Genomic DNA, 13,684 nt, shown 5'->3' on the forward strand with positions numbered 1-13,684 from the left:
CCTGGGAAAAGGTAGAGATTAGGGCTTCTGAGGACAAAGGTAGAGATCAGGGCTTCTGAGGACAAAGGTAGAGATCAGGGCTTCTGAGGACAAAGGTAGAGATCAGGGCTTCCTGGGAAAAGGTAGAGATCAGGGCTTCCTGGGACAAAGGTAGAGATCAGGGCTTCCTGGGACAAAGGTAGAGCACCCCAATTCCCAGAGATCAGTAAGAAAGAAAGGACTCTCCCAGGAGCTCACTGTTTGGTGAGACAATGTGCCACGCAGCTTCAAGGATTTAGATCATGGGGTTGTTATAGCTGGAGAAGGTGTAAGAAGGAGAGAAGAGGGATGCAGAAAAGCAGCCTTACTGCTGTGAATCGGTACCAACTCAGTGGCAGTGAGTTTGATTTTTTGTTTTTTATTAACAAGACCCCTAAGAGTCCTATCTCATCTTTCGAGTGGCTTTGGACAATTTGATCGCATGTAGATAGATCTTAAAGGAGCGCAATGCTCAAGGCAGATATTCTTGTAGAAGGGTGAGTTCAGAATCAATAGTGGGAGCTCACTAGCTTGCTTGCTCGCAGACTCTGCTATGGAAGAGCCTGGCTGGCACTGTGCATGTTAGAGGCAACCCCCTGGAAAGGATTGTTTTCCCTCACAAATCTCCCATTTCAATGGTTGAAGTGGTCTAGCCTCCTGCTTAGGAGCACAGGCTCTGGAGTAAGACTACCTGGGTTCAAAGCCCAACCCCATCACTTACCAGTTAAGGGACTTTGTCAAGTTACTTCACTTGATAGCGAGTTTTCTCATCTCTGAAGTGGGGATATTGTTTTAAAAGTTCCAGGGAACTTTGCACAGTGCCCAATAAGCACTCATACATGTTCAGTATTGTTGTCGTTTTTATAACTAACTGATCCCGAGTGTTCTTGTTTTGCCTTCGGAGTTGTCAGTGGTGCAAATTTGGACCACTTCGTCCAGGCTTGATCCCCTACTGGGAGTTTGCTTTTCGACACCAGGTCAGTGGAGTCAGAATCTATAGTTTAACAAGGTGATTCTTTTGAATGTGTAGATCCTCGGGGCATTGATATAAAATAATCACTTGGGTTTCTTGAAGAATCACCTAGGGAGCTTGTTCAATTGTAACCCTGGACTCAGTCATCTGAGATCGAAATGGGATTTCTCTGAAGTGGGCTGAAAGGGAATGAACTGGTTTGTAGCCCTGGTTGGAAGGGGCTTCTCTTCACTCGGCTTTCTTCAACTCCAGAACAGTGATGAGTAGTCCTTCTTCCCAGAATCAGCTGAGCCCCAGCATTCACCCATGGAGACCATTGCGATACCTGACAGGGAACCCAAGGCAGTTTGTAATCTCAAGATTGGATTTCATACCCAGCCTTCTTCTTGCCTTTTGTCACCTACTGGGCATCATCAAATACCTTGTCAATGAATTTGTCACTAGAAAATGCCCAAATACTCAAACTCACCAACTCACTGCCATCAAGTCAATGCTGCCTCATAGCGACCCTACAGGACAGGGTGGAACCGCCTCTGTGGTTTTCCTAGACTGTCACTCTTTATGGGAGTAGACAGAGCCTCATCGTTTTCCCGCTGAGCAGCTGGTGGTTTTGAACTGCTGAGCTTATGGTTAGCAGCCCAACACATAACCACTGTGCAATCAGGGATCCTCCCTAATATTAGGTAACCCCAAATAAGGTGGTTTCCAAGATCCCAAGGAGAGATATGGGGGGGAAAAAGGGTTCTGATCCACTTGATCATGAAAACATTTAGTGATCGCATGTCTATATTTAACCTATGTAGAGAAACTTAAAGTCACATAGTTTTAACGATCATATCCTTAACTTAGAGGTAAGTAATGATTTGTTCATTCCCATTTTATGGAGTAGTTTGGTGCAAACTCCTGCCCATCTTCATGCAGGCGTGTGTCCTCATACAGCCGCTTTAATAGTTTGCATGTTAACTGTCACTCAAGGTAGCTTGAGAGACAGCCTTATGGGAATCTGGTTTTGATGATATCACTAGAAAGTACATCATTTTCATAATGGCAGGGTTGTCGGAAAGATGATTCTTAAGTGCGTTGTGATCTTTTTGAAAGGCTACTTTCTGACAGCTTTCAGCACTCATCATTGTGAGATCCCGGGTTAAGTGTGGCCTCTCTCTTACTGATGAGGATCCCAACGCCCATTGCCTGGGGTCATTTCAGATTAAGGTGTCTTCTCAAAGCAATACTTTTCTTTAAAAGTACCTATTTATTTATTTAAAATAAGGCCATTGCAATACTGGCCTTCTCTCTGAAAGGGTGAGAGCATTATGGAGACCTGAGTGTGAGCTGGAAACTCCTCTGTCAGCTTAAATTCTAGCTTCCTGGAACTGGGGGCAGCTACTATCCAGGAAACTGAGAACAAATATGGACTTGTGGTCAGTGTTCATGGGAAAACTGAGGGAAGAAAATGAAGATGTCCAGACAATGTTGAGCACCCCCCCCCCATAAGTTCTTAGTGGTTTGTCTGTATTAACTTTTCCCCCCATAGAGAAATTTTCAAGGAAAAAGAAAAGGTCTTGAATCATCTCTAGAGTAATGGAAATGCGCAAACGGAACGGACGTAATGAGAGTGCTCCCGCTCCGTGAAGAGGGTCATCAGTGTCACGGGCCACCTTGTGTAGCAACGTCGAAGGGGAGCCTGTGCTGCCGTGTGAGCTTTCCCCGTAACACAATCAAATGTCGGTATGGTAAAGAAGAGCAAGGCTTGAAGCATCCCTTGAAGACAGTGTAAACACAGCAGCTCCATAGGTTCTGGAATACTCCATTCATCTCTTTATTTTGCAAATTAGTCACATAATTAGATGTCGTAGATTAATGAATCATTGCTGGGCTGTGCTCTAAGATAACCTCCAGGTCAATGACCTCATATTTGAATAATCTTCCTGGCCCAAAGTTAAGACTTGTCTGCGTCTGTGGGTGGCTCTGTGTCTGTAGATGCACCTTCTCAACGAGCACCAGTGTCCTGTGTCACGACTGTGGAAGGAGAAAAGGACGATTCTTCCCCTCACACTGATCAGGGTGGGGCTTGAGACTCTCCCTTCGGCTCTGTTGTAGGAGAGGTGGGGGTCGTGCGCTTCAAGAGAGGGCTCCCCAGGACTTCTCGGGGACTTCTTGAAGAGGGTTCATAAAACCACAACAGCTTTGCTTTCTGCATTTTATTTTTGTTTACTGTGGGAAGATGAAAACATTTCAAAAATGAAAAAAATTAACTGGCAACAAAATCATTTCCCCGATCGAACTCAAGCATTGGCCAAATTATCCAACTCTGTGCCCATTTAGGGGCTTTTAAAGCTTTATCTACAGAAGAGTCTCATGTTTCGCGTGTTTTTTCTTTTCGCACACGTTATAGAACCCTGTGACTAGATTTAGCAGAGGCCATAGGGTCCTTTGACAGAGGCCCGCATGTTACAGACGAGGAGCATGACACACAGGGAGGTAAAGCCGCCCCTCGAGTTGTGACCCTTGGTTACAGCAGGGAGACAGTCCCCAGCATGGTACAGATGGGAAACTGAGGCACAGAAACGTGACTGTCCCAACCAAAGCTAGATGGTTCGTGACAGGACTAGATTTCAGTTGCTGTCTTAATACTCTTTACTGTGATGGCTATTTGATGTGTTTTGCAGGCTTATGAGGAATTTCCACTTCCATTAATTGTTAGGCTTCATGGGGTCTTGGTTTGTTGTCAGAGAATCCTGTCTTTAGGTGGGACACCTGTGGCCTCTTGCAGCCTGGTGGCACAATGGTTAATGCCCGGCTGCTAACTGCAGGCGGACCGCTTGAACGCATCGTGGGAGAAAGACCTGCTACATCTGTTCCCGTAAAGGTTCAAACAAACAAACGAAAAGCCAAGCTCTGACAGGAGTACCAGAAAGAAGAAAATGTTCTAAAATTCATTGTGGTCATGCTTATACAACTCTTCTTGATATGATTTAATTATTGAATTTGTATGATATGTGGATTATATCACAATAAAACTTTTAAATACAAAACAAACCAAAAGCTCACTGCCATTGAATCGATGTTGGCTTACAGTGACCATACAAGGACTGTATAGGGTAGGGTAGAACTGTCCTGTAGGTTTCTGAGATTATAATTCTTTATGGGAGTAGAAAGCCTCCTCTTTCTCCCATGGAGCCCCTGGTAGGTTTGAACTGCTGACCTTTTCTGGTTGCCTCCCAATTCGTAACCCCTGTGCCACAAGGGCTCTTAAAGAGCACAGCCTAGAGAAGTGCGTGCAGCAATTGTACTGAGTCAACTGGGGTCTCTATGAATCCAGGTCACGTCTGCGGTGTCACTAAACAATGTCCATGAACACAGTCAACACAGTGGCCCATTCTTTAAGAAAAGAGTAGAGAGAGGGTTTAGACCAGGCACAAACTCCAGTTTCTGGAGCCTTTAGGAGAGAACAGATTGCAAGTGACCGAATAACTCCTTGTCTTGGTTATACTCTGCTCTCAGATTATCGTGTAGCTTGGAGTTGACCAAGTGGCTCAGTTTAACAGATGAAACAGGTGAGGGACAATGATAAAATCTTTCTATCTTACCAGTGATTGTTCTCCAGTGATTGTTGGTTTTGAATCTATGTGTGCATAGCACATCCAAACGTTGTTTTTCTCCCCTGTTAGAGAACATTTGTATAGACTGGGGACTGTTCCGGGAACGGGTCAATTTCAGGGCTAGAGCATTGAGGCTTTGCACACACTCACTGCTATTTCAATCGCCACCAGTTTTGCAACCATGGGCTCGAGCATAGGAATAATTTAAGGAGGGTCCAGGACCAGCCCCTGTTGTGTTCTGTGGTGCAGAGCATCACTATGGGTCAGCACTGACTCTGGCACTGCACAACAAATTCCTGATGTTTAAAGATCTTTTCTTATCTCAAGCAGACTGGCCTAGTTTGCAATGGAGTCTCTGCACGGTGCACATGTTTAGCGTGATTGGTTAGTAAGGGAAGGGCGGAGGTTCAAGTTCACTCATAGTTACCTCGAAGGACAGGCGTGGCAATTTACTTCTGAGAAACCAGCCGTTGGCAACCCTCGGGAACACAGTTCTGCTCTGATCCACACGGGGTTGTCGTGCGTCTGGATCAACTCCACGGCATGTGGTGGTGGTTCGGGATCGCAATGGACCCACCAGTGATGGGAAACTACGGGTCTTGACTGAACCACCTGCTCGGACCATGGTGGGCAGGCCCTGTCAGTTGTTGAGATCTGAGGGACTGAGGTGAGCTCACTCCTGACCTGACACAGCAATGAGCGTGGAGAAGCCCGACATCTGTCTGACTGAGATGCAGACACTGGCTCCACTCCTGGTGCGTGTCTTCATGGGCCAATCTCTTCTTGGAAAGGTTGTGACTTCTCTTTATGGATCCATAAAGGTTACTGGGACCCTAGCTCCCCATTTACTGCTTCTGCCTTTAAGCAATACAGTTCTAATGCACACTTTTTGAGTGGATTTTTTTTTTTCCTTTTTGGCCGAGAAAACAATCTTTAAGGAGGATGCCCTAAGCTCACTCCCACCCTTGTACACGTCAATGAAGTACCTATTGCTCTTTGGTCAAAGCTGTGCGCTATCATGGTAGGTAAGGTGGGTCCTGAGAACACACACACCACACACACACACACACACACACACACACACACACACACACAGAGAAATGTTTGGTTTTTTTTGAAGGAATGGAGCCATAGCAAACCTCTCGGGGTAATCTCCTTATTCCCAGATATCTTTCTCATAAAACATTGAAAGAGAAAGATCGATTTATCGGGCAACTTATTTTTAGAGAGCCAACATAACAAATGAAAACGCCACGCTCACCGTATGTTCACAATGTCTTCATGCTTCCAGTGCACGTCGGCTTTTCTGCACTTAGACTCCATTTCTTTCCTCTCATCGGGCTTGCTCTAGAGCAGGGGTCCTCACACTGCTTTGTAAACAGGGGGCCAGTTCACTGCCCCTCAGACCCGTTGGAGGCCTGGACTATAGTTTAAAAAGAAACTATGAACAAATTCCTATGCACACAACTTATTTTGAAGTAAAAATAAAAAGGAGTCAAAAACACCTGGCGGGCCGGATAAATGTCCTCGGCGGGCCGCATGTGGCCCGCGGGCCGTAGTTTGAGGACCCCTGCTTTAGTGTCACCTCTAGTGTCATGCACTTTGGGGCTTTCTTGATGCGAGCTGCATCTCACAAGGCCTGATGGGGCTGTTTCCTAGGCCATGTCAGAGATGATCACAGACACCCTAGTCCTTGACTAACACTCAAATGTCCTTCCTGAATAGAGTTGCTGTTCTTTACAGTTATATCTTCAGAAATAACAAAAAAACAACAAACGAACCCAAACTCGCTGCCAGCAAGTCAATTCCAACACTTAGCGGCCTTTTAGGATAGACTAGAAAGGAGAGTAGAAAGCCAAGTCTTTCCCCTGTGGAGCAGTCAGTGGATTCAAACTGGTGACTTTGTGATTAACAGCCCAATGTGTAACCACCACACCACCAGGTCTCCTTTTAGCTATGTTTGCAGTATAGAAATCCCTTCTTTAGGTGATCAGGAGGGTGCTGGGCACAGTGTGGGTGGGTAATGATAGGCATAGCTCGGTGATACTGTGAATCTGTTTCCAGACCACTTCGATACAGTGAGCTTCACAATAAAGGAAGCCAGGTGATTTTTTTTCAGTCGGAGGGACTCCCAGTGTCTATAAAAATTAAGTTTGCACTGTACTGTAGCCTATTAAGTATGCAATAGCCTTATGAAAAAGTTTCAAATATTGAGACAATTGAGGACATGCTGTTGAAAACGTGGCTCCTGATAGAATTGTTACATTTGATCTGTAAGAATGCAGCATGAGTGTATCAGAGTAACGGAAAGAGCCCCGGGAGGAGGTTAGCTTGTACATTCATAAAGAATCCTTACCATAAACATGCGTCGCTATAGTGTAGCCAGCCAGCCGGCCAGCCGTGGCAGTCTTTGCAGGTGTCAGGAAGGGGGAACGTGTCAGGGGAGGGGAAGCCCTTCTTTAGCTTTGCGTCCCAAGGTGTCCTTTCACCCTTGACCACATTCGGATGGAGGCTTCGCCTTCCCTTTTCACCTTCAACTTCCTTGCCATTCGAAGATTGGCATCCCCCAAGCTCCCTGTTTATTGGGACCTTCTGCCCTGGGATCCCCCATAGGGTGCTGGGAGAAGACATCCTCAGGCCTGGTCTCCTGGTATGATCCTCACTCCACAACCAATGCTTATGGAATCAGCAACCAAGAGATCAAACGATGCATTGCACTGGCTAATCTCCACAAGTCCTCTTTAGAGTACTGAGAAGCAAGGATGTTACTTTGAGAACTAGGGTACATCTGACCCAAGCCATGGTATTTTCCGTTTTCTCACATGCCTGTGAAAGTTGGACATCGAATAACAAAGACCGTAGGGGAATCGATGCATTTGAACTGTGGCGCCAGTGAAGAACGTTGAAAGTACCACGGACGGCTAAAAGGACAAACAGATCTGTTCTGGAAGAAGTTCGGCCAGAGCGCTCCTTGGAGGCAAGGAAGGCAAGGCTTCGTCTTATATTTTTTGGACATGCTATCAGGAGAGACCAGTCTCTGGAGAAGGACAGCATGCTTGGTAAAGTAGAGAGGCAGCAAAAAAAACGAGGAAGACCCTCAACGAGATGGGGTGACACCCTGGCCGCAACAAAGGGACCAAGCCTGGGAACAATTACGAGAACGGCACAGACCAGGCATTGTTTCCGTCTGTGGTGCACAAGGTCACTGTGAGGCAGAACTCACCCGATGGCACCTGAAAACAACAGCAGGCTCTGGGGCATCGCCACGGTACCATTCCCAAGCCCAGGTTATAATGCAATGGACTATGAGCTCTTAGTGATAATAGATGTGGCCTTTGCTTTATTATAAATAACTCGTTTTTTTGGGGGCTCTTATAGCAATCCATATATCAATGGTATCAAGCACCTTTATACATATGTCGCCTTCATTATTTTCAAAATATTTTCTTTCTGTTTGAGCCCTTGGTATCAGCTCCTCTTTTTTTCCCACCCTCATGGACCCCTGATAGATTATAAATTATTATTTTCATATCTTACACCGACTGTTGTCTCCCGTCATCCACATTATTGTTGTTCGTCCCCCTGGGGAGGGGTGCGGGGATTGTGCATTATTGTAGTCAGTCCCCTGTTTCTTTCCCTTCTCCCCCCTACCCTCATCTTATCGATACTCCCATTGCTGTTCCTGAGGGATTTATCTGGAAACACTAGATTCCCTGTGTTTCCAGCTCTTATCTGTACCAGTGTACATGCTCTGGTCTAGCCGGATTTGGGGCATGATAGTGGGGAGGAAGCATGAAAGAATTAGAGGAATCGCTTCTCAGTCTTTTGGCTAAGATCAAGTGTAGTATCTGTTCTTATCAGAAAGAATTGGAGGAATGTTGTATGTTCTGTCAGTGCTGTGCTGCACCCTGGCTATCTCATTATTTCCTTGTGACTCTTCTGTGAAGGAATGTTCAATTATCTACAGATGGGATTTGGGTCTCCACTCCGACCTCCATCATTTGCATCAATATATTTGTTTGGGGTCTTCTGATGCCTAATACCTTATCCTGTCAACACCTTATGATCACAAAGGCTGGTGTGCTTCTTCCATGTGGGTTTGTTACTTCCCTGCTAGATGGCCACTTGTTTAGCTTCAAGTCTTTAAGACCCCAGATCCTATATCTTTTAATAGCTGGACACCATCAGCTTACTTCACCACATTTGCTTATGCACCCATTTTGACTTCAGCAATTGTGTTGGGAAGGTGAGCATCTCAGGATGCCAGGTTGTTAGAAGAAAGTGTTCTTGCATTGAGGGAGTGCTTGGGTAGAGACACAATGCCCTAGATGTGGCCTTTTAAAGAGCAATGACCAGTCCAAAAAAGGGGGACAGAGTGTTAATGGTCTGAGTTTTATTCTTTCTTTTTTTTTTCTTTTTTCTGTTTTTTTTTTCAGTGAGAGAGTGAGAATGAGACAGTGAGAGAGTGAGGCAGTGAGAGAGTGAGTTTTATTCTTTCTTGATGACTTTAGATAAAAGGTGAAAAGGTCTGTCTGCATTCCATCATTCAACATCGTCCATATGATTAAAGACCGCCCTCTTCCTCTCTCTCCACATTGCCTTTCCCCCTTCCTTAGATGGTCCAGGTGCTTTCATTTCTGGGAATCAAGCAACTCAGGGCAGGTATGGTTCCAGGGGATCTGGCTGCACTGATTTAACACCTGGCTCTGGGAAGTGCAGGGAAGAGGCAGGGAGGTGTCTTCTCAGTTTTCTTACTCTAATTTGAAGACATAGTGTGACAGATTTGAAAACGCTCACACATTCACTTTAAAACTCAAGACCCGTTTCAATGAGGGGAATGTTCAGATTTTGTTATCAAGTATCCACCCAAACTGAGAAACATTAGATGTTGAAAAGGAAACACTTAGAACATGCCATTGTCACATGCAGATGTAATATAATGAAAATTCATACGGAGTATTTCATATTTAAAGACTGAGTTTTTCAACAAGAAGATAGTTTTTCAACTAAACTGATAGATGGTGGTTTGTGTCTTGATTTAGATATGAATAATGTGCAATGTAAGTATTTGTAAAATGATCAAAAACAAAGCATGTGTTTGGTTAGATTGTACTTACAAGGCACTTTCAGTATTTATTTTAAACTGAGAATTCCTTCCTGGCCAGTTTGCATGTGTGTGTGTACACATGCTTGCTTTAAATAAATAGACTGGTCTCATTATTAGTCACCATCTCCAGAGTCTGGTATTGGTTTACCTGTGAGCTTCCTATTGAATGGTGACAGTTCTTATCTTTGACCATCTAAGGACTACCAGTTTACAAAGACCAGTCCTGTAACTCACAAGAAAAGAATAATAACCCCAAAAGATAGGCTAAGATTGAATTTTTGATGTAACTTCTCTAAAAGGAAAACAAGTGAGGTGGATTGGAATTATTAATCCCAATTCACCCTCCCCCAACACACCTTTCCATTAAAAAATGAGACTTTTAAGAATCAGCAGAAATAGAATAAAGTTATAACTTAAACTATAAGTGAAATGAATGGGAAAGAGATGAAGATGCCCTGGGGGTGGGGTGTAATATGAAATTCCTCCGGAAACTAGATGGGATGAAAGTATGGTAGGCTATCTAAGGAATCTCAGTGTTTGCGCAAACCTAGGTGGAAAGGCAATTGAGAGCTTTAAGAGGAGCGATATTGACAGGATTTGTAATTTGCAAAGATTTTTTGACTGCTAAGGGAAGGCAGATGGCAGACGTTGCCAGAAAACCAGTTAGGAAGTTACTGCAGGCAATAAATAGATAGACTTCAGTCTAGAGTGGCTGTATTGAAGGTAGACTTGGATGGACTCAAGATAGCTAGTGATTTATATCAACAAAGTTCACATCAGGCAGGATACGGCTCCGGGGGTTCTCCATGTGATTTCGAATAGACTCTGGGCAGGTAGGAAAGAAGAAGAATCTGTAAAGATAACTTTGAGGTTTCTGATGTGAGGGGTGCTAATCAGAAGTTCGATTGACAGCATGATTTATGGAAGGTGCTCGGAGAGAGCCAATTGGATATAAATCGAGGAAGGCTGGGCATGAGGATCTGAAGCTGAGCCTGCGTCTGGGCAGGGAAGCATCTTGGGATGTCAGCAGCATGTCACGGTTATTGAGATCACTCAAGGAGAAAGTCCGGAGTGAGGGCAGAGTTGTCGAGGCTCAGGACAGAGCCTGGAAGAACACCGGCATTTAGAGTGTGGGTGCGGGGAGGAGCAGGGCCGCTCAGGAAGCCAAGAGGAATGCGATGGGAGGGCATCGTTGTTAGGAATCCAAGACGAGACTTTCAGCAACAAAGGAGGGACAAAGACAGATTCAATGTCTCTTACAGGGCACGAGGAGCATGCAGCGCAGACAAGGAAACACATGATACACACATTTCCTCCCGACGAGGAAGGGAATTGAGGGTCACTTCTAAAAGGCTTATTCTTGGGCCCCTGGACAGGAGATTACAGCTCCATATGGTTCAAACGTTCTGCTGTTTCACAGAATTAGCAAGAGCGCCCGAAGCAGCTGAAATGGTAGCCAGAGCAGCAGAGCTGTACGTAATCGCAGTCAGCGCAACTGGTCAGGTTCAAACACGATGCTCAAATTCCTAGCGTCTGAGCTAGTTCCACACACCAGCCAAGTACACGACCTGTCAAGGCTGCCTGATCATTGCAGACTGATCTCATGGTCTTGAGCCGGCCTCAGTCCCTGGCCCTGCTTCCCGCAGCAGCCTAGGCTTGCTGCCCTTGGGGGTGGTAAGCGAACGCCCGAGCCAGCGCCAGGCCCGCAGATGGGCAGGCATCCTGGGTAGAAATTGTCCCTCCTGGATGAGCAGTGACCTGAACACGGTCCCAGGCACTCCTGATTGCGAAAACGTTCGTCTTCCTCCTCTGGTCCTCACCTGGAAACGTCAGCTGTTCTTGGGGTTTGCTGTGGTTGTTGTCGTTGGCATTGAAAGCCATATGCGTAGACAATAAAACGTTCTATGTATTGTGTTGTGGAAGGTTCAAAGTGGACTTGTGGACGATTTCTGTATTTTGGATTTTTGGTTGCTGTGTCTTAGGAGCCAGCTTGCCCATCTCATCCTCCTACCTTCCTTTCTTCGTTCTTGCCTCACCCATGTTTCCATCGATCAAAGCCCAGCACTGCATGTAGGTACCGTGGAGATAAAAAGTGAGAAATGCTACTGAGAACATCAATCATGAGCCCTGGTGGCATAGTGGTCCATGCACTGGGGTGCTAGCCACAAGGTCAGCAGTTCTATCTACCAGCTACGCCAAGGGTCAAAGATGAGGGGCTGTGCTCCCATAGAGATGTAGCTGTGAAAACCCCAAGGGGCAGTTCTACTCTGTCCTATGGGGGTCATCATGAGCTGAAATCAACTCAGTGGCAGGGAGTTTTGGGTTTTCTTGGACACAAATAATGGTGTCACAAGAATTTGGTGACATAAGACGTTAGCTGCGGTCAACTTATACCTGACTTGTGGTGACTCAATGTCCTAGGGAGCTAAACACCACCTGCCACTGCGTCATCCCCATGATTGGTTGGGGATCGAACCATTACGATCCATAGAGTTTTTATTAGCTAGTATTGGGGGGTTTTAGGGGGATGTAGACCACCAGTCTTTTCTTCCTGGACTCTCTTAGCCTGGAAGCTCTGCTGAAACCTGTTCAGCATTGAGCGTCTACCGACAGGCAGGTAGGTGGTGGCTGTGCCCGAGGTACACTGGTCAGGAATCAAACCAGAGTCTCCTGCCTTGGAAAGCAAGAATCCCACCACTGCCCCACGACACCCCCAGGCTGGCCCAGGAGAGATGGCGACAAATGCTCTGAGAGAGGTGGGCTGAAGCCCTGTGGGCACTCAGGAAAGGGAGAAGCTGCTGGAGGTTAGCAGTCTGGAGGTCCGCACTCTGATTTCTATTTCTTACAAGGATCATTTCAGGCTGCTGTGTGCAGAGAGGGTGGAAGCTAGGATTGTGCCAGGCGACAGGCCAGGGAGGGGATGAGCGGGGTGCATCCCACCATCTGTGGGAGGAATGAGGTAATCGGGAGAGGTCAGCAGAAGCCACGTCTGCAGGGTTTTGAGAGGAATTTGATTTCTTACTTCGTTTCGGTTGGTACTGCTGACGCACTGAGAAGTATGGCGATCCCGTCGATTGTAGGCGATGGCAATTAGTCACCTGTGTGAAAAGTAGAGCACGCTTTTAAAGTTCAGAACAGCAGAAAGGGGATCTGCCCGTACAGACACGATGACAGTAAAGCCAAACCGTTAAAATGATGGCAAAGTGCTTGTCTCGAAAGGGCTATCCTCCTGTGGGACCTGTGGACTGAGATCTGGATGGGCTGCGATCGGTGATGGGGGTTAGCCCAAGGCCTTCTCCTTAGTGGAACCCTAGGAAGTCTCCTCAGGGCTCTTCCAGCCGCCTGAGGATGCAGCTTCGAGACAGCCCGTCCCCTCTCTGCTTCCTGTCCCAACTAGCCCGAGTGGAGCCCTTTCGGGAGGGGTGGGAGAGTTGTGGATGGAGCGAGCCCGCAGGGGTTCTGCACACCTTGCTCCGGTGTTGAAAGAGGGCTTCTGGCTCCTTTGATCTGGGGCTTGTGGGTGGTCGCGGGCAGACCAGCCTGGCTGCTTGGTGGTGTTTTCTAAGAAGCACCGTGAAGGTCAGCAGCTCTGGGCTGCTGCAGTTATTATTATAATAAATACTTCAGGGATGAAGCGGCAGAGCGCAGGGTAGTCAGACACACCGCCGCAGTTGCCTCGACTGGCAGACACAGGGCGAGCGAGCGTCTCCGCGACGGGGCTGGGTGTTAGATGCGGTTCTGTAGGGCCCGCTGCCAGCTTGGTAGACCCCATTCCTTGTGCTGCTGTGGAGAGAAGCCTGCCTGACAGAGTCAGGGGTTTCGGGAGATGGAACAAGGGGATCGAGATCGGATCGAATGAGCCCTTAAGAGGCACCTCTGGTTTAGAAGGCGTCAGGTACACACGAATAGCCACATGGTAGCCAGAGGTGAGGCAGCTAGAGTTCTTGTATATAGAGGTCACCGAAAGGGGGGTAGAAACCTGGG

The 13,684-nt window shown here is 46.7% G+C and overlaps 1 protein-coding gene and 1 non-coding gene across 2 annotated transcripts in view; both read left to right on the forward strand.

Moving 5' to 3' along the window:
- Positions 1-13,684, forward strand: part of LAMC2 (laminin subunit gamma 2) — a 73,832-nt gene that overhangs the window by 2,806 nt on the left and 57,342 nt on the right. The window lies entirely within an intron of this gene.
- LOC115872537 lies at positions 8,403-8,596 on the forward strand. The gene has a single exon (XR_004047929.1). It is a non-coding gene; the product is annotated as a U2 spliceosomal RNA (small nuclear RNA).

The sequence above is a fragment of the Echinops telfairi genome, unplaced genomic scaffold (genome assembly GCF_000313985.2).
Source record: "Echinops telfairi isolate 266 unplaced genomic scaffold, ASM31398v2 ScPeMD7_7424;HRSCAF=8462, whole genome shotgun sequence".
In the NCBI taxonomy this organism is placed as follows: Eukaryota; Metazoa; Chordata; class Mammalia; order Afrosoricida; family Tenrecidae; genus Echinops; species Echinops telfairi.